This window comes from Parasteatoda tepidariorum, chromosome 6 (genome assembly GCF_043381705.1).
Source record: "Parasteatoda tepidariorum isolate YZ-2023 chromosome 6, CAS_Ptep_4.0, whole genome shotgun sequence".
In the NCBI taxonomy this organism is placed as follows: Eukaryota; Metazoa; Arthropoda; class Arachnida; order Araneae; family Theridiidae; genus Parasteatoda; species Parasteatoda tepidariorum.
Genome location: NC_092209.1, coordinates 53,629,715 through 53,654,796, shown reverse-complemented (window position 1 = coordinate 53,654,796; position 25,082 = coordinate 53,629,715). Strand labels below are relative to the sequence as shown.

The 25,082-nt window shown below is 28.1% G+C and overlaps 1 protein-coding gene across 2 annotated transcripts in view; it reads right to left on the bottom strand.

Moving 5' to 3' along the window:
* LOC107444082 (homeodomain-interacting protein kinase 2) overlaps positions 1-24,799 on the bottom strand; it is a 96,981-nt gene extending 72,182 nt beyond the window's left edge. Inside the window, exons 1-2 of one of the 2 annotated variants that reach the window (XM_016058156.3) lie at positions 24,346-24,799; positions 19,440-19,534 (exon numbers count right to left, since the gene is read on the bottom strand). The gene's annotated coding sequence lies outside the window, so the exon portion shown is untranslated. The remainder of the gene's footprint in view (positions 1-19,439; positions 19,535-24,345) is intronic. The other variant, XM_016058155.3, reaches the window with a different exon arrangement.
* Positions 24,800-25,082: the final 283 nt, after the last annotated feature.

Here is a 25,082-nt window from a genome sequence, read left to right as displayed (position 1 = left end):
ATTTCGTTAACTAAAATTAATTAATGCAGCAATTTATTTAAAATAAATTTTAAAACTAAGAAAAGAAAATAATAAAAGTATCAATAATTTAAAGCACTGTTTTTTAACTTTTAAAATCAATATAATATATATATAAAAATCAGTTGATTTAAATCAATGATTTTTTTAAAAAAATCATTTGATTTTAATCATGATTTAAATCGTGATTAAAATCAAGCTGATTTAAATCAACAAACCCTGTAAATTAGAGATGCAACATGCAAATATTTGGTATTTAGCCTATACTGCTGAACGCAGAATATTAATTTTGGACGAATAAGAGAAGAAGCCTCTGCCGAAGACAAAACTTAGTTCGTTTACATCTGTCTTTCTCTTTTTCACCCCCTGGGAAGGGTTTATTCGATTAACAAAACAATAAAGATATAAACAAATTTTTGAAGGGTCCGATTAAAAGATAAATTATTTTGTGAAGGGTCCATTTTTAAGTTAAAATATTTTGTGAAGGGTCCGTTTTTATAAAAAGATATTTTTTTAAGGGTCCGTTAACGGACCCAAATTTCTTCTAAACAGACCCCTGCATAAGCAAAAAGTAAATAAAATTAACTCGTCACAGTTTAATGTCACATTTTAGAAAAAAATTATTTACCATCTGTTTGTCAGCTAGTAAAGTTCAATCGACGAATTGTAAAAAAAAAAGGATATTTGTTTTATGCTAAATTAGCTTGCTAGTTTAAAAATTATCAAACAAAATAAATAAATTCAGGAGAACTTTATGGTATTGCTAACGCACAACATGAAGGAGTTAAATCGGCTATTTTCTCCATTTAAATATAATTTCACACTGCGTCAAATAAATAAAAGTTTAAAACTACGAAGAACGTAGAAATGGCACCAGAGATAAAACTGCATTTATCTTTAAAAATGCCTTAAGCAAAAAAGAGCTATCGGAAAAATTTCTCAAAGAACGAAACGCAGGGTATGGAATGAAATACGATATGAGCTCTCAAAGAATTCCCCCATCGATTCTAGGTGGTCGGTTCTAGGCAACCAAGAAAAGTAACAATGATAAATTCGATGGAGAATGATCGAGAGCTATCGAAATTTAAAATATAAGAACAGGAGAAGGGAAAGATAAGATCCTTGGTGTAAATTGCCGACATTTCCACACGGCTTGTCATTTTCAATTTCCCTTGCCTTCATATGGAGATCAAGCAGGCTTGAATTTCTGTAAGGTAAGCTATGGAAAACGGAAAAACTATATCTAACAATTTGCACGCTGCCATTGTTAAAAACAAAAGGCCGGAACACTATACTAAGTTTATAAGTACAAAAATAACAATAATTATTACAAGAAAGTTTCAAACGTAAGAAAATGAATAAGGAATATTAACCGCAATACAAATATGTTTGTTAAATACAAAAAGCCTTTATCGTCCATGGAAAAAGATACATAGGACTTGTTAATATTTGTTTAAAAAATTAATGAAAAACTCAAAAACGAAACAAAATGATATTAATATTTAAACATTTCAAAAATGGTAATTAGTAACATATTGATAATGAAATCCCTTTTAAAAATAATTCAAAAAATTTGAATAAAACATTCAAATAATATAGTGTTTACACAGTAACTGATCATTTGACTTGGATACAACGAAGTAGAAACTTATGTTATATTTCTTTTAACCGCCTAGCTTTATGAGAATTATTTTAGATTTTTTTTTTCTTTTTTAAATATGTAAGTGAGTGATAAAATTTAAAATTTCAGATCTTGAGAGATTTTTTCTCAATAGATATTGATTACTTAATCAACATCATAACATACAATGTTTTAATTTTTAATTAAAAACTATGATTAAAACCTATTTAAAAACACAACTTTACTAGGACAAACAATGAACAACAATGCCTCGCTCTTAATCCTAGGTTCAATTTACATGGAAAACGACAAATGATATGCCTTTGTAAAGTCGTAGACGTACGGCTGGGAAACTAATGAACTATTCACAAACGATAGAACTTCAGAGTGCTTTGTGCGATTGCATAATAGCTATTGGCACCGGAATTGCAAGGGCCGTAAAACTATAGTTTGCACTCATAAGACTTTGGAAGTAAGCCCAAAATCAATGTGAAATTCAAATCAAATCTTAAATAATCGGTAGAAAAGAATCCTAATGTTAAGCGTAGGAAAAGCTTCCATTTACATTATTATCTAAGAGATACATTATTAAAATAAGATTTCAAATTTAGCATCTCAATAATAATCGTTGGAAATCACTTCGAAATAATTTTAGACATTTAAGTGTTTTCAAACGATTTACGCCAATAATAAATAACCATAAAGTAAATTTTTTTTTTTCCTTAAATGATTCTAAATGTTGGCTTTTTGGAATCGTTTTCAAAGTTTTATTGCTCTAGTTAAATTTCTGCTATTAAAGTAAAATACGCTTTCTTACCTTATATAAAAAATTTTATTGAATATACACACTTTTTAGAAATATGTATTTTTTAGTTTGCGTACATAACTTATTTAGAAAGAAGAAGAAAGAGAATGGCGAATGAACAGAAATATGTACCGTGTTCTCTTTAAAACTTTAAAAGCTACGTTAGGGTTATCTTATCCAATTAAAAAGCATTTTTTGTTCAATAATTGAAATAGAAAACGATTTTAAAAGAGCATTTGTAAAACAGATATTAATATTTTTATTTTAGAAATATTTTACACGCATTTTTTAAATTAGGATTTTTGACTGTTAATAATTATTAACTTCTTATTATTTTTTTTTTACGAAAATATAATTTTATTGGGTAAGTATCTTGACAATAACTGAAGTAAGAAACGCCAAACAATAAACAAAATATTTTCCTAAAGTTATTGACTTTGAAAAACAATATAAATTAAAAACTTTTAAATTTCAGATTTAAAAAAAAAAGAAAAAAATTGTTTTCGCAAAATTTTTTTTCAGAATAAAATTCCAATTTTTTCTTATTTTTAACTGATTACTAACCTTTTCAAAAATAAATAGAAATTCCTTTAATTCTTACCTATGCATATTATTTCATTTGAAATGCATTTATTTAAAAGCTATAGTTAAATGAAGTTTTTGCTGGCCTTTTTTCAAATTTTTCAGGTCAATAACAGGAGAGGCAGCTTTATTCATTTAGAGCTAACATTACGGCCGCAATACTTGGGAACTCAAATAAGTCCTGATTTAAATCCGGTTCAAAGTTTTATTCTATTTACTTACAAATGCTTCGATGCCTGTATAAAATTTAGTAAAAACGCAGCCAAATCTAAATGCATTATACGCAAGTCTAGTTTGGCATTTTATCTTTTTCCTGCAGTATTTTGGTATTCCCTAAACAGCAATCAATACACAAGGACAGTGCAAATGCGTTGCAGTTGCACGATTCTGCCATTAAATGGGCGCATTTTTGTTGGAAAAAGGGAGGCAATGGAAAAATAAATAACCTCCACAGGGCGTCACGAAATGCAAGAGACGGAGGGGATCCTTCTAAAGTGAAGGCAAAAGGAAAAACTGGTTTTAACCCAACACTCTGGAACGGAATAGCATTTCACAAAGGGCCCTCTTCAGAGCCAGCAGACGAGTGTTGCAGCGCAGCTACCCCGCGAAGCGAAAAAAAAAAATGAGGGGAGGGTGAAAAAGAAAGTCTATATCCGACTCGATTTTTCCATCAGTGTTTCGCATACCACCCGGCGCGGCATACTCTCTCTCCAGAATTCTCTTTTGGCCAAGAGGGTCTAGACTGGAATTTTTTTTATTTATTTTTTTTTTCTTCTCTTTTCAACATCCCTTTAAGATCGGCAGATTGTTCGCAAGAGTTTTTCGCGATGATTTTAAAAAGAAATTACGAGGAGTACAATGGGGCGTCTAGCGCATATGCCGCGCTGTTCCCAAAGGGGCTGTTTTTGAATGACTGGCCTGTCTGAAGTGTGAAGCCAATTGACCCTCCATAGCCCCCGCCATAGTCCGTGTTCTCTAGGGATGGGAACAACTGCTTTCTTTTTAACTCTCTTCCCCAAGTATGCACAGTAAAGGCTGAAGAAATATTTATTTCGATACAGGATTTATGCGATCGGAATATTCCACAATATACAAAAACTATGAACGAAAGATAAATCGTCCTTAATACTCAGACACACTATTGACTTATTTCATATCAAAAATATCATTGTAACAAATATTCAATGTAACAAATATAATTTAAGAGCAATATAAAAATAAAAAAAAATTAAGTCAATTCCTTCTTAGTTCAACAAAGAGAAATTTTGAAATTTTATTTTAGTTACTAATTAAATAATTACAATTTTTCCCCCCACATACAACTAAAATTAATTAATATTTGAAAAAACTGTATTAAATTTCTTTTCTTTTTTTTTGGACAAGGATGGGGTCCAAATTGCCAGAAATATGCTTACGTAATATTTGATCGATCCAAAAGAAAACATTTAATAAAGAATGATTTTCGAACAAATTGAATAAAGAAGTTTTAAACCATTAAAATTTAAGAACATTTTGCTGTAATTAAGAATTTTTTTACCATAGAATATATTACGCATATATTTCAAAAATGATTTCATAATATTGATTAAAATTTATTATCAAATTTAAAAAAAAAAAAAACTGATATAATAATCTGAAATTGATACAACATGAATGACATTTGCTTGCTCTTATTAAACAAAAAAGGAGTTTACTGCACGTTCTTAAATATTTAATAATATTTTGTTCGTTATATCAAATAAACTCAATAATCAAGGTGAAAGTTAATAATCGAGGTGATTTTCTAAGTTTATCTAAAATCACGTGTTTATTTTGTTTATAGTTACGCTTTAAAAAGATGCTTATATTATAGACGAAATTAAAAATTTAAAAAAAATAAAAAAATTGTACTAAAATGCAAAATTAATGCAGAAATGGCAACAAGTTGTTTAGGAGAAGCGTAAAAAATCAGCATACTATTATTGACGTCAATGATGCTTGATTAATTTTGGTAAGAAGTTCTAGAACAAAAATAATCTAAGTACTTAAAAGCAAAACTAATGGAGAAAAAGTACTTATTCGTTTAGGAGTATCGTAAAATATTGTAGTACTTCTATTGACGCCAATGATGCTTAATTAATTTTTTTAATAGTTACTAATTAAAGGAAAAAAATAAGTTATCTACTATAAAGCAAAATACTTGGTGGAAATACTTAAAAAAATCAATTAAACTGATGACGTAAAGTCAACGACAAAGACAAATAATAATAAAAAAAATTGGAATTATTTTAGTTTTATTTATTGTGTTTGTATAAGTCTTACAATTTTGTGCATTTTTTCGTTGTGTTGTTCAGCAAGTAAAAAAATTAAAAGCAAGATTAGACATTGCCAGTTATAAATTTGAACATTTATGTCGAAATTTTTAATAATATAAAACTATTTCCAATGCAAACATGTTACATTACATAAGGTTACCGTTATATAGTAGTGGTAACAAGTAAAATTACTTCTCTTTTATTACTTCTTATTATGTCACATATTCTGTATTCCTAAGCTTAATATTTTTTTCACGTACAGTTTTTTATTTTTCTAATGCAACCAATCACGTAAATAACACCACTGCAACCCCCGCGGTGCACGAGGTTTGAGGGCGCACAATTCAGAAATAATCCCCTATGATAGAGATGCAATGTGCGGCCTACAGAAGCACCTGAATAAAATTAAAAAATGTTATTATAATTTTTTTGGAAAATAAAAAATATTGGAAATTATGAATTGCACTTTTATCTTCACTGTGTAATAACTCTCGGGAGAACCAATGTTTCATATTATTGAATTGATGAGACTTAGTAATCTTCAAAATGCAATAAATGGCAATCAATTATAATTTTTCGTAAAAAAAAATTCATATAACTGCTACTAAAAGGGGGACAATTTTGCACCTTGATCTTCAATGATAGGTAAGAGGCAACCACGGGGATTGGTGAGCGAAGCGAACAAAAGACGGAGTTTCTAGTTCAAATTTAAAAGCAAAAAAAAAAAAAAAAAAAAAAAAAAAAAAAAAAAAAAAAAAAAAAAANAAAAAAAACGATATTTAGTGTTTATATAAAAAAATAAAAAAACAATCAATCTACTGAATGTTTAGTACCTTTTATCGTGTTTATGCGTAGTTCAAATTTCTCAAAATGAAAGAAAAACACGTAAGAATAGAAATATTAATTCAGAATTATGTAGGCGCAGTCACGTATTTGACACTGAATATAACAAAATTATGTAATGAATCAATAGCTGGCTTGCAATTATGACACGTTAATCCAAGCATTGTTCTACAGTGGAAACAGATCCCATAAAAATACTGAATTTAAAAGAATGGCGTTACTCAAATAAGAGAAAAGAGGCTAAGAGAAAAATATTATAATAATACATTCATTATAATATAATATTTTACCACCACCTCTATACAGATAAACAAAATAGTTTACTTAATTCTAGTTCTAAATAGTATTAATGTGTAGTGAGGGGGGGAAACGAATTATTCTGAATAATTTTTGATTTATTAATCGGAATTTCACGCACTGGGACTCATCTAGGGGGCGACCTCAAATATGCTAATTAGTTGATGCAGGCGATATTTTAGGTACAAAAATATAATTTCAATGAAAACTTTTTTTTCTTTTTTCTGACGGATTTGGATTCCTGATCCTCAAAACATGTAGTCGCGAATATGGGAAATCTGGTATCAATAATAGTGCAGAACCCTAGTTCGAAAAGTTTGAACCCATTAAAAGTAATTTTGTTTTTTGCATATTTTTATCTCAGAGAACTTTTTGTGCTAATTTAAGCGTTTTTGCACACAATTATAAAATCCGCTCATCCAAAGAACAAATTCCATGCAAAAATTATTTTTTAATAATTATTTTATTTCTTAGTAGTTGAAAAAAACGGTGAACAAATTTTTACATAATTTTAAAAAAATGTAATATTATATGGCGAAATATAAAATTTGTACGAAATAGGTCGAAATTAAATTTTAAATTGCGTCTGCTCTTACTAATTAGCATATTTATGGCATCCCTTTAACTATTGTTGTTACTTTACGTCGCACTAGAGCTGCACAATGGGCTATTGGCGACGGTCTGGGAAACATCCCGGAGGATGATCCGAAGACATGCCATCACAATTTTGATCCTCTGCGGAAGGGATGGCACCCCCGCTTCGGTAGCCCGACGACCTGCGCGCGAAGTCGAGCACTTTACGGTAGCACAGTTTAACGAGGACCAATACCGCACACCCTCGGTCCCTACGCAGACTGATCCAAGTGGTCACCCACCCGCACACTGACCGTAGCCAGTGATGCTTGACTTCGGTGATCTGCTGGGAACCGTGTCTTAACGATCAGTCCACTGCGGGACTTGAACTATTGAGATTGAGTCCTAGAATACGTGAAAATCCTATCATTAGATCAAAAGTTATTCAGAACGTTTCTTTTAAGCATTGAAAACACATTATATCATCAAAATAAGTTCTTTTTTCAACACCGCCCTCCGTACAATTCTTGCCGGAAATGAAATTAATTATATAGATATGAAGAATCGAAAATAAATATTTAATAATTAAATTTAAAAAAAAAAAAAAAAAGGCTTAGTGATTCTAACTGACGGAATAAGATTTCAGTAAATTAAAATTATTAAAATTTTAAATTTAGTTGTGACAATATTCAACTTTTTTCTTTTTTAATTTTTCTACTCAAATAAAAACTATTTGGAATAACTTATGATTTTCATCCGACAAACTCCTTATGATTGTTAACACTACAAGATGATTGTTAACACTACAAGGTGTGAAAATAATATAATTTTTCTTAATTAAATAACGAATTGGTTCCTTATGTGTAGGTCATAATAGCTTATATTTGAGACAAGGTATTTTCATAAATGCACATTAAGGGCGGTGGTAATAAAACACCCCTAACGCTTACGTATCCACGAAAATTCTATAAAATACTGATTTTAATATCGAGGTGATCCAGAATCAAATCGCTCAGTTATCGAGGTTACTTAGGGATGTTTGGAGGTTTTCCACACCTGGAAATGCAAATGAGGATCAATGTCATCAAATAGTCATCAGGGGTCTGCCCAGGTATTTTGTGAAAGGTCCGGTTTTTGTAAAATTGTGAAAAAGTACTCGTAATTTGTGAATATAAAATAAACGTTAAGTCATGTTACTTTAACCAGGGTCCCGCTTTTATGAATTTGCGCAAATAGGGTCCTGTTATTGCAAAAAACTTTTTCAAGGAGTTTTTAAATTGTACATAAATACAAGATTATTTTTAACAATGTAAAATTATAATTAAAAAAAAATACATTTTCCAAAATAAACAGCAATTGCTGCTTCTAAATTAGAGATGCAACATACAAATATTTGATATTTAGCATTCAGAATATTCATTTCGGATGAATAATGGAAGAAGTGTCTGCCGAAGACAAAACTTAATTCGTCTTTCTTTCCCCCCACCCCCTGGGAAGGGTTTGTTCGATTAACAAAACAATAATGAAGATAATCAAATTTGTGAAGGGTCCGTTTTTAAGTTAAAACATTTTGTGAAGGGTCCGTTTTTAAGTTAAAACATTTTGTGAAGGGTCCGTTTTATAAATATATATTTTGTGAAGGGTCCGAAAGGACCCAAATTTCTTTTAAACAGACCCCTGGTCGTTCACAGACACTTGATAAAAGAGTTAACTTGTCTCCTGGGTTGGGTTTTATTTAGCTATAGAAATAAAAATTGACTACTACAAATCTAATACGGATCAGCTTTCAACGTAGACAATAAAGTAAAATATCGATATATGAAAAGATTTTTTGCAGCAATAAATTTAAAAGCAAAATTTTATCAATTTATATTTCTCCTTTATATTCTATCTGTATTTATTATTATTATTTATATATTCTTTTGCGATTTGATACAGAAAGAATCGATTTAAATGACATTTCATTAATATAAATAAATAAAAAACTGGAAAGAAAAAATTAATTTTTATAGAATTTTAATTTTTTATTTATTCTATTTTAAACTTGTTTTGCATCCATGAAGGAAAAAAAACAATTAAAAGTAAATAAAACAACCAATATAAAGCTCATTTTAAAATAACTCCTAAAGGTCAAATCAATGAAATTAGTCTCTGTTTATACAGAACCTGAAATAAAAAAAGACTTTTAAAATAATAATGATAGAAAAAGACATCGCATTCAAAGATAACCTTAAGAAATATCAAACCCGCAACTACATATAGCAACTGGATAAATATAACCTCTCTTTGACGATCGCGAAAATGAAAAGTATCAATCTCATCATCGTCGCTCATTGTTTTCCGATCTAAACATAGAACATCGACATATCGTATTTTCAAGTTGCAACACAGTCGGGCAAATAAATATAAAATAGAACACAGATTGCATCAGTATCTAGAAACCTTAGAACAGCGTATCTTAATAAATGTAGAGAAAAAAATACAAAAATGTATCTAATTTTGTCAACAAAACTACAAATATAGATTTTTTGAGAATAATGAGAAAGGGGACTAGAAACCTTCATTATATTTATTAAGCTGGTTATTCATTATATTAGTTGAGCCTTTAAAAACGATTAGAAGATGAGGTATTAGTAAAAAAATAATAAATTATTATTATACAGTATAAAGTGATGAACTGCATTCTAAAATGTTGAGGTGAAAAAGTTATAAAAATTAAATAAAAAAAATTAAGATTATAAAAACAGTAAAAACGAAAAGAAAATTAGCAAAATTTCTAATATTCTACTGAAGACTCCAAAATTTTAACAAATTTACATAATATTTCCTGACTAAAAATTTCATTCGCTGAAAACACAGCCGCCCATTTTTAAGACTTGCCAAACGTGAATGAGAATAAACAAAAGGGATTTGAAATATAAAACGTAAAGTTGCCAACGAAAAAAGGACAATAAAAAAAAACAAAAAAAAAAGGATGAAAAACAGAACAAGAAAACCCATAGTGACCACGAGAGGTAGATCAGGGTAAAATGCATTTCCACGCGCTATGGAGGAGTGGTGAGGAACTAATGTCGTTAACAAGGGAATCAACTATTCAAATGAATAAAACAAGATTCCAGGATAGAAAGATGCCCTGATGTGACTGGGGTAGAAATAAATTTGGTATTGTCGAAATTAAATTTGCATTCTAAAATGTTAAGGGGGAAATATAAAAGTTAAATAAAAAATTTAGATTATAAAAAATTAGAAAATAGACCTCAAAATTTAAATAAATTTACATAATATTTTCCGCAACACTTTTTCTCTATTATTTTGAAACAGAGTCTAATTATTTAGCAAATTTCCAAATTATTCATTGACAATATTGCTGCATTATTCATTTTTTTTCTCAAATAATTTTGTTATTAGCAAAAATAAAATATTTTATTTCAAAAAATCAATAGAGTAATTGTTTCGAAAAAGAGGGAAATACTAGAAAAACAAACCGCTTTCAACCATATTACAGATAATCTGCAAAATTCGCTTGACGCGTCAGCTTATTTCGCGGATAATTAGAGTTCGTATAAATGTTACATTCAAATCTACAAGAATATAGACATATGCTTATCCAACCAAGCATGTAAGAAAAAGTGATTATTGGGATTAAAAAAAAATTTTTTTTTCAAAGATTAAACGCACTAGATTTCTAACAATGAAAAGAAAAAAAGAAGAAAAAAAAAAACTAACGATTGGGTTTAATTTTTCTCCTAAATGTTAAAAATATTTCAAATATTTATTTATTAACTTATTTAGTGATTTACGAAAATACATAAATAAATGTAACCTCGTTTAGCTTTTAATGACTTGAAACGTTGCGTTCATTTTTTTTATTTTTATTTTATTGAATATATATTTGGCAATGGATTCTTTTTAAACTCAGAATTAAAACTATCATTTTCCAAAATTAAATTCACCAAAATTAGTCAAGCAAGACCAGCTAGTTTATCAGTAAAGTAAATCTAAAATTTATAATATTTCGACAAATCTGGCAATTTATAAACATGCGATAAAAAAAGTAAACATAAAAAAAACGCTTTTTATTCACGCCCAGCAAGTCTTAAAATGGCCGCTCATTTTTGAGCGCTTTAGAACATGTCGACTCGTATTTCAATCTGCATATTTTTGAAACCAATCAATCTTTTTTAATCAATGATTATTTATTTAACACTTCATATGTTATCTGACGTCATCCAAATGTTTATTAAAAGTAAAATAAAATCCAATTGTTTAAATGTGGTAACTATTCATCAAATCAATATTTGTTATTTTTGAAACAATAATAAAAACAAAATGCATTTTTTCCAAAAATGTTTCAATCATTAACATTTACTTTTTTTTCTTCGTGTTTCATCCCGTCTGACATGCAAAAATACAAAAATTATTCAAGTCTTACGATGTAATAAAAAAAGAAGAAAAAATACATTAAGTTGTTTCTTTCTCGCCAACTGAATCATTATAATTTTGTTTAATTTATATCAAACATTCCATAAATAAGCGGCGACTGCTTTAAAATGCCAATCACAAGACGGCTGCCAGCTTAAATAAGTCACGAAGGACGTCGAAGCACTTGTAACACAAGCACGTACCGTGGCCTTAATGGAACATTGGAATAGCTTAGGCCAATCGATTGGCAAATCCATTAGAATCGTGCTGAGATAGTAAACATTTCATGAAATGAAGGAAGTTTTTAATCGAACATTTAGTGAAGATGTAGCAAATTATGGACCAAACTAATTTCCATCGGAAATTTACGAAAAGCGTTAAAAGAAATTATCTCCAGAGAGCAAGTAAAGAAATATCAATTGTAGGTATCTTTTTGGAAGTGCCTTAAGCATCATGTTTCTAAATGTATCTTATACAATTTTGATGTATACTTACCAGGGGTCGGTCCAGACATTTTGTGAAGGGTCCGTTTTTAGTGAAATTGTGAAAAAATTACTCACATTCTTTCAATCAGGGTCCGCTTTTATGAATTTGTGCAAATAGGGTCCGGTTATTGCAAAACACTTTTTCAAGGAGTTTTTAAATTGTAAATAGATATAAGATTATGCTCGGCACTGTAAAATTATAATAATAAAAATTAAATTTTCAAAAATAAACAGCAATTGCTGCTTCTAAATTAGAGATGCAACATACAAATATTTGGTATGAACGCAGAATATTCATTTCGGACGAATAATGGAAGAATCGTCTGCCAAAGACAAAACTTAATTCGTTTGCATCCATCTTTCTTGTTTTCTGCCCTGGGTACGGTTTATTCGATTAACAAATGATGAATAATGAGATAAGCAAATCATGAAGATAAACAAATTTGTGAAGGGTCCGATTAAAGGAAAAATCATTTTGTGAAGGGTCCGTTTTTAAGTAAAAATATTTTGTGAAGGGTCCGTTTTTATGAAAAGATATTTTGTGAAGGGTCCGTTAACGGACCCAAATTTCTTCTAAACAGACCCCTGCTTACAGTATCAGAATTGACCGAGTCAATCTGCGCAGAATCTTCATAAAATCAGATTGTCTGAGAAACTAAGATAGTCAGAAGGATTAGTTATTGTAAAAATTAGTCTTAATCATTATATAGGCTTAATCAATTTAAATTTTTAAAAATGGCATAAGTTCCTATATCATCTACCAACAAAGAAAAAAGAGTTTTTGGAAATAGGAATTTGTTTTTTAAATTTGTTTTGTCTTTCAAATTCCCCCATTTTTCAAACTTTTAATTACAGAACAGTATTTGGAATTTTTGAAAGTCATGGCTTTTCTTTTGGTAACATATCTACAGATTAACAAACAAATTTTGTTAAGGACCTAAAAGAAAATTGAATTAAAAAGAATTGAAACTTATTGAATTAAAAATAATTTTTCTGTTTCTCCTCTTAAAAATATTATTTTAGGCGTATACATACTTGTATTACGATAGTTAGAATAAATGAAGAATCAAATATGATTATGAAATTGTGCATGGAGTACAACAATTGTGAAGAAATTTAACTAAAACAGACCGATTTTTATACCCCATTAGATACGTATAGTTTATATTACATTGCACTAAAGTATTCAAAAGAATTCTTTAAAGGTAGTTCGTTTTTCTTTTCAGCAAAATGTTAACTTTTAATTGCTACTCCAGCCTTTTTTAATCATTAACTTCAGTGTTGCGAAAAACTCCATGCAAACATTTCATCATTTCCTTCCGTCATTATCTATTCCTTTATGTCAGTATGCATTCTTTAATATACGTACATATTTTTTTCCTAAAGCCTCCTTTAAAAATTTTATTTCATTTAACTAATTTTTCACCTGCATTTAAGTTAACTCTTTATTTTTATTCCATTTGCTCTAATACGTAAGAGGAAATTTATATTAAACTTTATCTTTATTGCTTCACATCATCTTATAAACCCCAGTAAATTTTAGGTTGTCATATTTTTTAGAATGGCAATAAGAAGGGGCACGGTTGTGAAAATAGGTCTTAAGCCCTTGAGTTAGTTCTGAAGAGTACAAAAATGAGTAAGTCTTCCTTTAATATAGAAAGAATTGGCAACTTTTATGTCACAGAGTTCTTCAAATATAAGTCATGACCAAACAAATTAAAATTACAACTATCCAGTTACAAAAGAACACGAAGATGTGCACATTTAATAAGAATCGATTTTTCAGGAACTGTTCGTTCAAATTTTGTATTTTGACCATTTATAATTAAGTTCTCTAAAATTATGCAAAAAACCATATACCTCGCAATGCAGATTTTTTTAGCCCATAATTAAATAAAATAAAAAATAATTATTAAAAAATATTTTTTGCATGGAATTATATTTGAATAAACGATTCACATAATTGAGCGCAAAAATTTTTCAATTCGCTAATAATGTTCTAGAAGTATAGCGAAAAACACAAAAAATATTAACATTAAAGGGTGCAAATTTTGGACTGCTCTCCTGGTCAAATTATTGGGATCATATTTACCCGAATGCGGCTACCCGCTATATTTTTGAGGTCAAGAATCCAAATCCGACGAAAAAAAGACATGTTAATTATTCAGAAAAATTAAGTTTTTGTGTCTGATTTTGCAACTTAAAATATCGTGATCACAAATTAATTATATTATCTGAGGTCACCCTCTCGAACCATTAAAATTGAGCCCTAGTACGTGAAAATGCGATTATTAGATCAAAAGTTATTCAGGATGCTTCGTAAATTTTTTGCGCATTGTATGCTTCAAAACCACAATTTATTAAAAAAAAAAAAAAAAAAAAAAAAATTACGATTGCGATTATTGCGATGATTAAATAGATATAAAAAATTAAAACATTTACAAGATAAACACAAATAACACAGTTAGACCAGTGGTCGGCAAAATTCGTACCATAACCTCACACTTAAACCAAATACAAAGTCTACTAGACCACTGCTTCAGACAAAACTATATCCAGCTATAGCTGTATAACGAAATAATCTCTGCCATTAGCAAAAAAAATAATGGTCTGACAAATAGAAAAGCTATAATATTGACTGCGTTTTATTAATCATCAACGGGGTAAACAACATGAGAAAAAGGAGAAGAAAAAATATGAAACCACGAAGTGTAGAGCTGCATTTCTTTGTCGCAAGTAGATAAGGAAATGAATATAAGGATGTGTCTTAGCTAAGCTTCCTGGGATCACTCAATCATAGCAGGATGCTGCATGATCAATTTCAAATAGTAGGTGCAAAGCAAGTTTTAAATTTTGCTCAGTTAAATCAAATGGAAGTTTATAACTGGCAATCTCGGCTGTTTCTAGATTGAAATTTAATGATCAACAAAAAGGAACCATAATAGTAAAATTTTCAAGATTTTAAGTTTAGTTTATGAAAGAATTAGTATGAATGAAATTTATTTCCGGTTTGGCAATGCAATAGCTCACAGTATATTCCAAAATGAAAATATAAAACTTTGTAACTTTTTCAAAATTAGGTAGATACTTTGTAAGAACAATTATATTATCAATAATTATCAATGCAAATTATTAATCGGCTGATAGTGAAGAGCTCTTCGTTCTATAAGAGTATGTTTTTTTTTTAAAAAAATATTTTTAATGTAATTTTCTAATTCCAGTAAAGTTCATAAAGCGTGAAAATTTTTATTAAAAACCACGTGGTATTAAATTTTAAATTCAACAAGATCAATAGGTAATCCATTAAAAAGTACTTAATAAGCGTCTATTAATAACTATTGTTCCTTATTAATCTCATAGTGAAAATAATAATACTAGATTATTTTAGTGCAAAACATCCATTATCAGCAATGATACCATAAATATGCAGCACTATTAGAGAAACGCATGATTACCGATTTTTAGTTTTAGTTTTTCAGTTGTTCTCTTTCAAAAAACTCCAAAAAAATCTGCCAATGTGTCAAAAAAAAAATAATAAAAACGTGATAAGAACTTTCGAAAAGTTGCACAATAAAACATATAATTTTAAAATTAATGCAAGTAACAGTTAATACTTTAACAGGGTGAGTAGTCAAATTATTCAACAAAAAATAAGCACCCTTTAAGCACTTTCCAAGCACTCAAAAAATATTTTCAAGCACTTAAAAAAAATATCAAAACGTTGAATAAAACAATGTGAACTGTGTCTTTTAGCATAATTCGAAGCGAAACTCAACATAGTAAAGGAAAAATCTAATTTAGAAAAGGGGAAAATTAAGCACTTTTTAAAAACACCAAATGAAAAAAGCACCTTTAAGCGCTTTTAAAAAATGAAAATCAAAAATAAGCACCTTTAAGCACTTTTTAAAAACGCTACGCCCCCTGTTTAAACACAACTGTACAGTGTATACCGGGTAATTAATATGCGGTTATTACATTCAAAGCATTTACAAAACTAATGATTGAAAAAAGAAATAGGGTAAAAGGAATAAAAAATACAAGTAGGAAAGAAAACAAAACGTCTATGACACGTCGTGCCAAAAATTGGCGTTCATAATGCGTGTTAAGCGAAATCTGTTTATTAAAAAATATGAAACAAAATCACGAAAACATGATTTTTCGGGAAAACACTATCACTACCAGCAGACTCGGTTTAAGCGTCATGAGACAGGCTTACACAAACAAAAATGGAATAGCACATCGCCAGCTGTTCTCTTTCATAGTTGATGGCAGACAGACTGAAAGAAAAACCCTGAGCTGAACTCACTACCAGGAATAAAATTAAAAACAGGATCAGAAGCAGCCTTCCAAACTACGTCGGCAACTATGATATCAAATTGAATCAAGCTGCTTTATCAAATGTATAATGAATTTATAATAGTTGTTTAAATAATTAGATCGTAAGGATGGTAGATCAATCCTATTTTCGGACAATTATTTGTAACTTATTGCAAAAATACCAACAAAAAAAAAATAATAATATCAAATAACAATGATGCGAAAACTCGATTAAAATAATTAACTCTTAAATAATGGAAATTTCTTCTAAAAAAAGATAATGTTTCTTACTTTTCATAATTTAAGGAAAAAATTTCAACATACATTAATGAACTCGCATATATCCGCTCCAGCAAGTTAAAGATAATTTATTTAAAATCAATAATTTTGAATCCGACCTACTACCGAACCAACTACTCATGTCTTGACAGATTTTAATTGGACCTCAAGTGTTATTTAAATGTTTTTGATGGAAAAAAATATTTTATAAAATGCTTTGGTTTTTCTGAGCAATAATAAATAATTCATAGTGGTGTAATTTTATGACAACACAAAATTTGCAAGAGAAAAAAATTATCTATGAGCTTTTTCGTGAGAGAAAAGAGATTTTGTTTGAGGAACATGTACAGTAATAATGTTTCAAACATACTTTACTTCGAAAAAGAAAAAAATCATATTATTATTAGAATACTTTCAATAATGAAAAAAACTACATCAGGAAAAGTATCTATCAGAACTACACATCAAAATTAATCATTCCAAAAAATGAAAATTTTTTTAATTATTATCTTAAAGATGATCTTTAAAAAAGGTTACTTTTCATTTCGATTTTACCACGAAAATAACGTATTTAATATCCTTGAAATAAAAAACGGTAAAAAAAAAAAATTACAAATTAAACAGAAAAAGTTGTATTTTGTAATTCGAATTCTAATTATAGAGCGTAATATACTACGTGACTAATTATAATACGTAAAATACTATTACCATAAATAATCGTTGGGACTAAAAATCTCTTATCCTTATACAGTTGAGTCCCGATTATCCGAGTTTCCATTTTAACCGAGCTATAAAATATTTCAAGGATTTTCTTTTTTTTTCTTTTTTACAAAAACTTCCGCTGGAAAAAATTCGGAATTTTATCTTCCAAACACTCAGGAAAACAAGCTGACTTTCAACACGAGATTACCGATGAAATGATCGTTAATATTGTCAATAATAAAAATGGATCTAGCGAAGATGATGAAGACAGTGACGATGAAAATCAACATACAAAAGTCTCTCATCAGATAGACAGACTAAAAGCTATCGAAAGTGCTATTGAATATATAGTGCTATTGAATAATAACAACAAGAGGCAACATCAGCCTTTCTGTTCAAAAAAAAATGGCGAAACATTGTTGCAGAAAAGCGCCAAGTAATGCAAAACGAAAAAAAAAAAAAACGATTAAGGGCTTTTTTTTTTAAAGTAAAAACTCCTTAATTCTCGTAAAGTAGGCTCTTTCAGTGTTTTTAAGTAGGTTTTTAAATTATAATAGGAATTGTATATGGTGTACTAGCATAAATTTTGTATTTGTTAAATATATTACATTTATACAAATTCTTTCCTTTTTTATTATCTCCGCTTTAACCGAGTTTTCGGTTATCCGAGTTAGTTCGTAGTCCACATTAACTCTGATAATCGGGACTCTACTGTAACTTCAAATAAAACCCATTTAAAAACAACATAAGCTATGTATATTCATCAAGTCAAAAGGAACAGGTAAAACATAGAATAGAATATTCAACTCACAACATCCACGCAGTTTTTAAAAGAAAACTTAATGTTTTATAGCGACCTTGAGATAAATGTACCATTACCTAAAAACCATTAAGATATGTCTTTAGATTTAAAATTAGTAGTTGTCTTATGTATAACTGAGACTTTAAAAAAAAGGTTTGAATAAATAAATATTGTCAATAAGATTTATATGATGTAGCTCTTCTTAAGATAGCAAGTTTTTAATCGGTATCTAGAATTACTGCATAGTTAGAAAAGATGATAAAGAACGTAATTGTGTTAGTTTAAGATGCCACCTTAAGAAATTCAATATGATCATTTCCTTTTGTGATTGCAGCACAATAAAAGTTGCTATTGAATGCAAAAAATTGCAATTAAATTTAAGAATTTACAAAAGTGCAATATTTAATTATATTCAAGTAGTCCACATAAAATATGTTAACTCATTCAAACTATAATTTAACATAAAAAAGTTAAACTAATTTTTCCAATTTTCTGTACTTCTGAAATTTTTTTAAAATCAAATTATTCAAAATAATATATTATTTTATTTCAAATTATTTGGATGCAAAAATGTAAGGATATACAAAATATAAAACGGAAAGATGCCATGCAAAAAAAGAGATGTACGAATCTGCAAAATCCCATATTAAGAGCAAAATAAGTTTCAATTAAGAGCAAGGTCGAAAGTATGGAATGGGTACCAATTTTACCCGAATATGGCACCTGGGATTAAGATATGACACACAAAGTTTTAGTTCATTTAATGATATTTCCTAAAACAATTATCCATTGAATGTGAAAGTGCAGCACTCTTAATAGGACAGCTGCTTTGTAACTAGTAGATCCCAAGTTCTACTCCTGCTGGAGAATTTAATTTTAAAAAAAAATTTTAAAAAATTTAATTAATTAAAAAAAAAATTCCTAGCTTCATTCATTGTCATTGATGATAGTCCTTGAAGAATCCTCAACTCCTTTAAAATATTTGCCATTCCCACACTACTTCCAGTACATAGTTAAATTTAAATATGTATATATACAAATATTCTTTAAATTTTGTTCAGAATCTTGTTTTGTTTTTTTTTAATTTACTAAAATAGCAAAATGTAAAGGTTTTCGTCAGTTGAATTAATTAGTATTAGATTTGTAATAGTATTTTTACAAAATATAAATTTGTTTAAATAAAAAAGCAGTTTCTCAATTAATCAGTTAATTTACCCTAAAGATTATACTCATATATCAGTTTGCATTAAAAATTCAGATGATATATAGAAAACAGTTATTAAATTATGTATTTAATACGGGTATGTATTAAATATGGGTGTACGATTAGCATTAAGAATGGTTTAGCTTAAATGTAAAATGTTTAAGTTTAAACCAAGAAAGAAAGAAAAATACTTACGCCACTATATCTTTCAGTCCTTTGGTAATAAACATAAAAATTAGGTATCAAATTGTTTAAGAAGATGATTCAAACAACAACAATCAGAATTTTCCCTAAAATTCAACAAAGAATTATAAGTTATTTAATAATGGATTTTATAATACACAATAAATTATAACATATTTTGTTAATTCAGTTTATAGAAAAGTGCTTTTGTACTCACTCCTGGCAAAATTATTAAGTACACAATAATTATAAATACAATAGAATGAAAATAATGAAACCTATCAAATGTGACCATGGATAACCAAAGTGAAAACATACATATCTCCCGTAGTTTTGTTATGTAATTTGGATTGAATGTGTTGTACAAATTTGGGTCTATACATTTCCTCTTTTTTTTTCTACACAGCTACATAAATAAAAAATTTTTAATCCTTATTTGATGATATTGAATTGCTTAATAAGTTTTTCAAGTTCAAAATTAAATAACATTTTATGTAAAAAAAAAAAAATATTTTGGAGGGGCAAATTAATTATTTTTAAGAAATATGTCAGTATCGGGTTTTATTCCCCAATACAGTTAGATAAAGTGGGACATAAGTTGAAGTAGTGAAAAAAAAAAATTTCCAACTGAAATATTTAATTAATTGAATTAATTTAATAAAATAATATTTCCATATTAAAAAATATACAAGGGTTTAAAAACTGAAGAACTTAAGTAATTTTGAATTTAATATATTTGTAACTTTAAATAAGTTGGTTCATCAGATTTAAAAACAAAAATCGCAAATAAAACTTGGATCATGCTGTTCTGCAATGCTACTGGCTTCATGTGTTTCTACACATTACAGTTGAAGCACTGTATCCAGAGATTTCGAATGGGGAACCAGCCTGTAGTAAATAATTTTTTTCTATCTGACTTTTATTCTATTGAAGAAGATTTTGACAGAAAATGCTAATAAGCAGAAAAAAGTAACTTAGCATGATGCAAAGTTTTAGTAATTTAAAATAATAACTAATAGGTTTTAACCAAAATACCCAATCACCAAAAAAAAAAAATAATAATAATTAGTGGTGAAAAAAAAATCAAAAAAATTATCAAATTTATGAAAGCATTAAAGGTGGTAAACAAACAACTTTAATGTTTTTTTCATACGTAATTAACATCCTACTGACTGTTTGATTCCAATGAATATCTGCATTCTGCAATAATCTAGTAAAAAAGTTTAAGTTCTTGTTTTGCGCAACTTTCGTTTATAGTATTGCATTATAAATGCTGAATGAGGTAAGTTGCACCAAATTTAAAATAATTTAGATCTTTAAAATAACTATACAGTACACACACACTCAAAGAAATTAATTAAATGGTGATATGCCTGGTTCAAAATTAAAATTAATGATAAAAAAATAATAAGAAAAAAATTTATAAAATTAAAAGTCTTCCGAGGTACTATAGGATCGTAACCTATATTAATTCGTAGGAGTACTCTCTAGTCAAAAATGTATCTCAAAACTTAATAATCAGGTGTCTGCAAGGAGACAAAGGAACTAAGAAATTTTTTTAAAAGCCAACGTGTTATGGGATGGAAAGTAGAAGAATGAAAAAACTGGTCAAATTTTGCAAAAATTTTTAGCATTAGCTATGATTTTATAAAGGCTGTGGAGTGCCAAGAGAGATTTGGAAAAATATTAAAGAGGGGAATTAGAAAAGTACTGAAATGGAAAAAGGATAAGAAAATCTAAAAAAATTTTTTTAATTATATAATCAGGGGTCTGTCTACGATTTTCTGAGAGATACATATTTTGTGAAAATTTTAGACATAATTTTTGAAAATGAAAAATTATACTAAAAAATCAACAAAAAAATATGGATTTATTGTTTCATATGGGATACAAAAATAAAATTTTAAGAAAAAAATTTTTTAGAAATTTTCTAAAGTTGAATTTGTGAAGGTACCGACCGCTAAACAATAGTAAATTAGGTTTGAACAGACCCCTAATAATTCTATAATTTATTTGAAAACAGAAAAAAACATTCTAATACTATAAAGGTTAATAAAATTCCTCGCATAAAAAAATAACAATATTAAATGTGATTTAAGGTTTAAAGCAAATAAACACGAGCAAGCATTTAAATTACTGTGCATTCCTAGCCTGAGAAATGTGTGTCAGCCTTATCACATTCTTAATATTTTATTTACGAATTGGTGACAGTTACTTAAATATAAATAGACCTCCACAATTCATTACGGCAATTACTATAATAATCCCTGTGGCAGAGTTTTTTTGGGCTTTCTGCGACAAAACTCTCTAGCACTAATATTCTACAAAATACTCTCAATAATAACCAAAGATGTGTGTTACTAATTTAAAGTAACAAAAACGCTGTAAAAAAAACATAACTGTTTTTATTGAATATGTAATATTTTTTTATTCTAATATTATGGGTTACTTTCTCACATTTTGTTACGGAAAAAAACGCAATAATTATTTACTTTATCGAAGCTTTGTAAACCATCACATTAAATAAATTAAAATCACGAATCCCGCAGCAATAATTACCGAAAAACAGATCAACCACGAAATCACAGGAATCAGGACTCTTAAGAAAGAGGTTACTCAAATGCGTATTTCATTTCAAGATTTGATTGTTGTAATAAATAATATCGGATTTTAAAAACTATATGGAATTGAAAAAAAAATAATTGCCAAAAAAAAATGATAGAATCATTGCCTTAAAAAGTAAATGCTCGAATGCAGGATTCAAAGTTCCCATATCATCTGAAATATATTGGGATAATTTAAAACCACGTAAAAATCAATAACCGCCGAAAAAACAATCGAACCCCTACATGGATTTACGATTCTATCGGCGTAAATTGAATGCAACAAAAAAGTGATTATTCAAATGCGCAATTCAAATATAATGTGAAAATTTCTGCAGAAATGAAAACCGAAATCTTATCTTCCCAAAGAAAAAGTCTTTCTACAAGAAGTCTGTAATGTTCTGCAACATGAATAATAATTATACACAACCCTCATTTAACATATTAAAAATTAAATTACATGAAATTAATATACATTAAATTGTTATCGATTAATTGATAAATCTCAAAAACTTTTATAGAATGAATTTAATAAGGTACAAATAAATAATTTATTAAAAAGTATTATGAATCAAATATTTCTATGAATAAAGTAATGCTGCTTATTCCTTTTTTACTAATTTTATCACTGCTCTTTAAATATTTACTTGATAACATAAAAAATATTATGAACTTTTTTTATGGGCAGAGTGTTGAGTATGAAGAGCAATAAGACTGTCCATAAAATTAAAATATTAAGCATGAGAAAAATTCTGAAGATTACCAAATAAAAAATAATAAATAACAATAATGAAAAAAATGTCCAGAATATTTCAGCTTGAAATTAAAAAAAGAAACCTAGTTCATTAAACACTTTGCAGACAGAATGAATTGCACCTAAATGTAAGCTAGCCAGCGCACATTTTATAACAGAATTATAGCACAAATAATGCCAAATGGGAAGTTATATATGCAGAGTGTAAAGGGGGGGGGGACAACTCAAAGAGTATTTAATTATTCGGAAAAGAATGAGGATATTTCCACAGCGTTACTTGTTAGACATAATTGAAATCCTGCCATGGTGTTTGAACGAAAAATTATTGTCAAAAAATACTTAAAGTTGTTTGCCTGCTATTGCTAAGCGTTTAATCCTTTAAGTTTGCTCCTATTGTGATTTTTAAGAAATTTTATTAATACCACTAACCAGTTAAAGCTGAAATTTGGCTATCGTTTTAACATGGGTACTAATGAATCTTCTAAAAAAATGCAAAATAAAATCACCATTTCGCAAAAGCAAATTATACTTAATAATGAATGCAATATTTAAAGGATTAATTTCATGAAATCATTATTGAACAAAAAATTGGCTATTTAATTATACAGGTATGCTTAAAATAATGTGCTCATAAAATAGAAACTTTTTTTCTCCCTTTGAGATGAAATTTATATAGACACTCCAAATAATAATTAAGTTTAAAATTGAAGATATACAAACTACTTACAATACTACACATTTAAAGCAAATATAAATTCTGTCATGCATAATACAAAAAAAAAATATATGTATATTATTATATAATATGTATTATATTAAACATATTTCTTTCTCGATTCTGTAACAAATTTTTAATACTTCTCAAATTCAGTAAAATTTATTATAGAAATAAAATCTACAATCAATACAAAACCATTAATTTATTTTAAATATAATTAAAATAAAAACCAGAGGCTACATGTTAGAAATATATTTTCAAAAGTGAAGGTAAATAATAAGAATACGTGATAAATAAGAATAATATGAATAAATAAAAAGAATATGTGAAGTTAAATAATAAAAAGTAGTAGTATAATAAAAGATATTTGCTGCCCTACAATTTTACACTATATATATAAACACCATCAAAAAGTATAACGAAGTAAAATTAATAAATTACGCAAACAATTTAAAAACCTTTGTTTGCATTAAATACAAGACTACTCATATATTTCTAACCTAACAGAGAAAAAAATAAAGAATAAAATTTTTAACACATTTTTACTAAAGCTGCAAATTTTTAAATTCAATCTATTAAGAATATATTTCATCCTATTCTTATAGAACAACAAAAAGTTAGGAATTATATATGTTACTCAGATTTAAGGAAAATTGGTTAAATGAGACACAAATATTTATTTCACAATTAAAAATCACGAATTAATTTTTCACTTAAAAACGTTAATCCAATTGATGATTGGAAACGTGGTGTAAGGCTAAAGTACCTTAATTAGTAATCCAAATATTATCAAAATTTTTAAAGGAAAATGTGCATAGCTAAATCGACCAGTTGCGTACTTACCAGTATATTTATTGCAAAATCAAAACAAACACAAATGTGAAAGTCGAAGTTAAATTATGTATTTGTTTTTGAAAATAAGTAGTATTGATTTTCTTTGCTAAATAACGATCAAGTCCAATCATTCTCGTGTAAATAAACAAAATATATATCACAAAGTATCCAAAGCGATTTGTAGGCTGTATCAATATCACAATTATTCTTAATTTTTCTACTTTATATCATGAAAGTTCTTTCTCTCACGTTCTCATAACATTTAAGGTTTACAACATTTAAACTAAACTAAGTTAAGCACAAGAAAAATAAACAATTTGTAATAAATATTATACAGACGACACGGACAAACACAGGAAAATAGTCTTTGAGGGAAACACTTCGTTTCGTTTCAAAAGTTGAGAGGAATAAAATCTGTTATGTATGCACTAAATAAAGATTAAAAAAACGCACAAATGTAGAGGGAACACTAGTTATATAGATGGCAGCACTTTCACTCCTTTTTACTTTTAAGTCTGTCTCGGAATCATATAAATATACTAATAAAAATCTTTTAAAAGGTATTTACTCAAAAAGTTTCTTCATTTTCTTAGTATAGCACTCATGAATTTTAATACGATACCCTCTCTTCAAAGGAAAAATTCAAATTTGCAAAAGAATTCTCAATGTGACCCCTTAGCAACCCCTTAAAATTAATTCGCTATCGCAACGAACTATAGAGGGCGTTGTTGTATGAGACTAATACC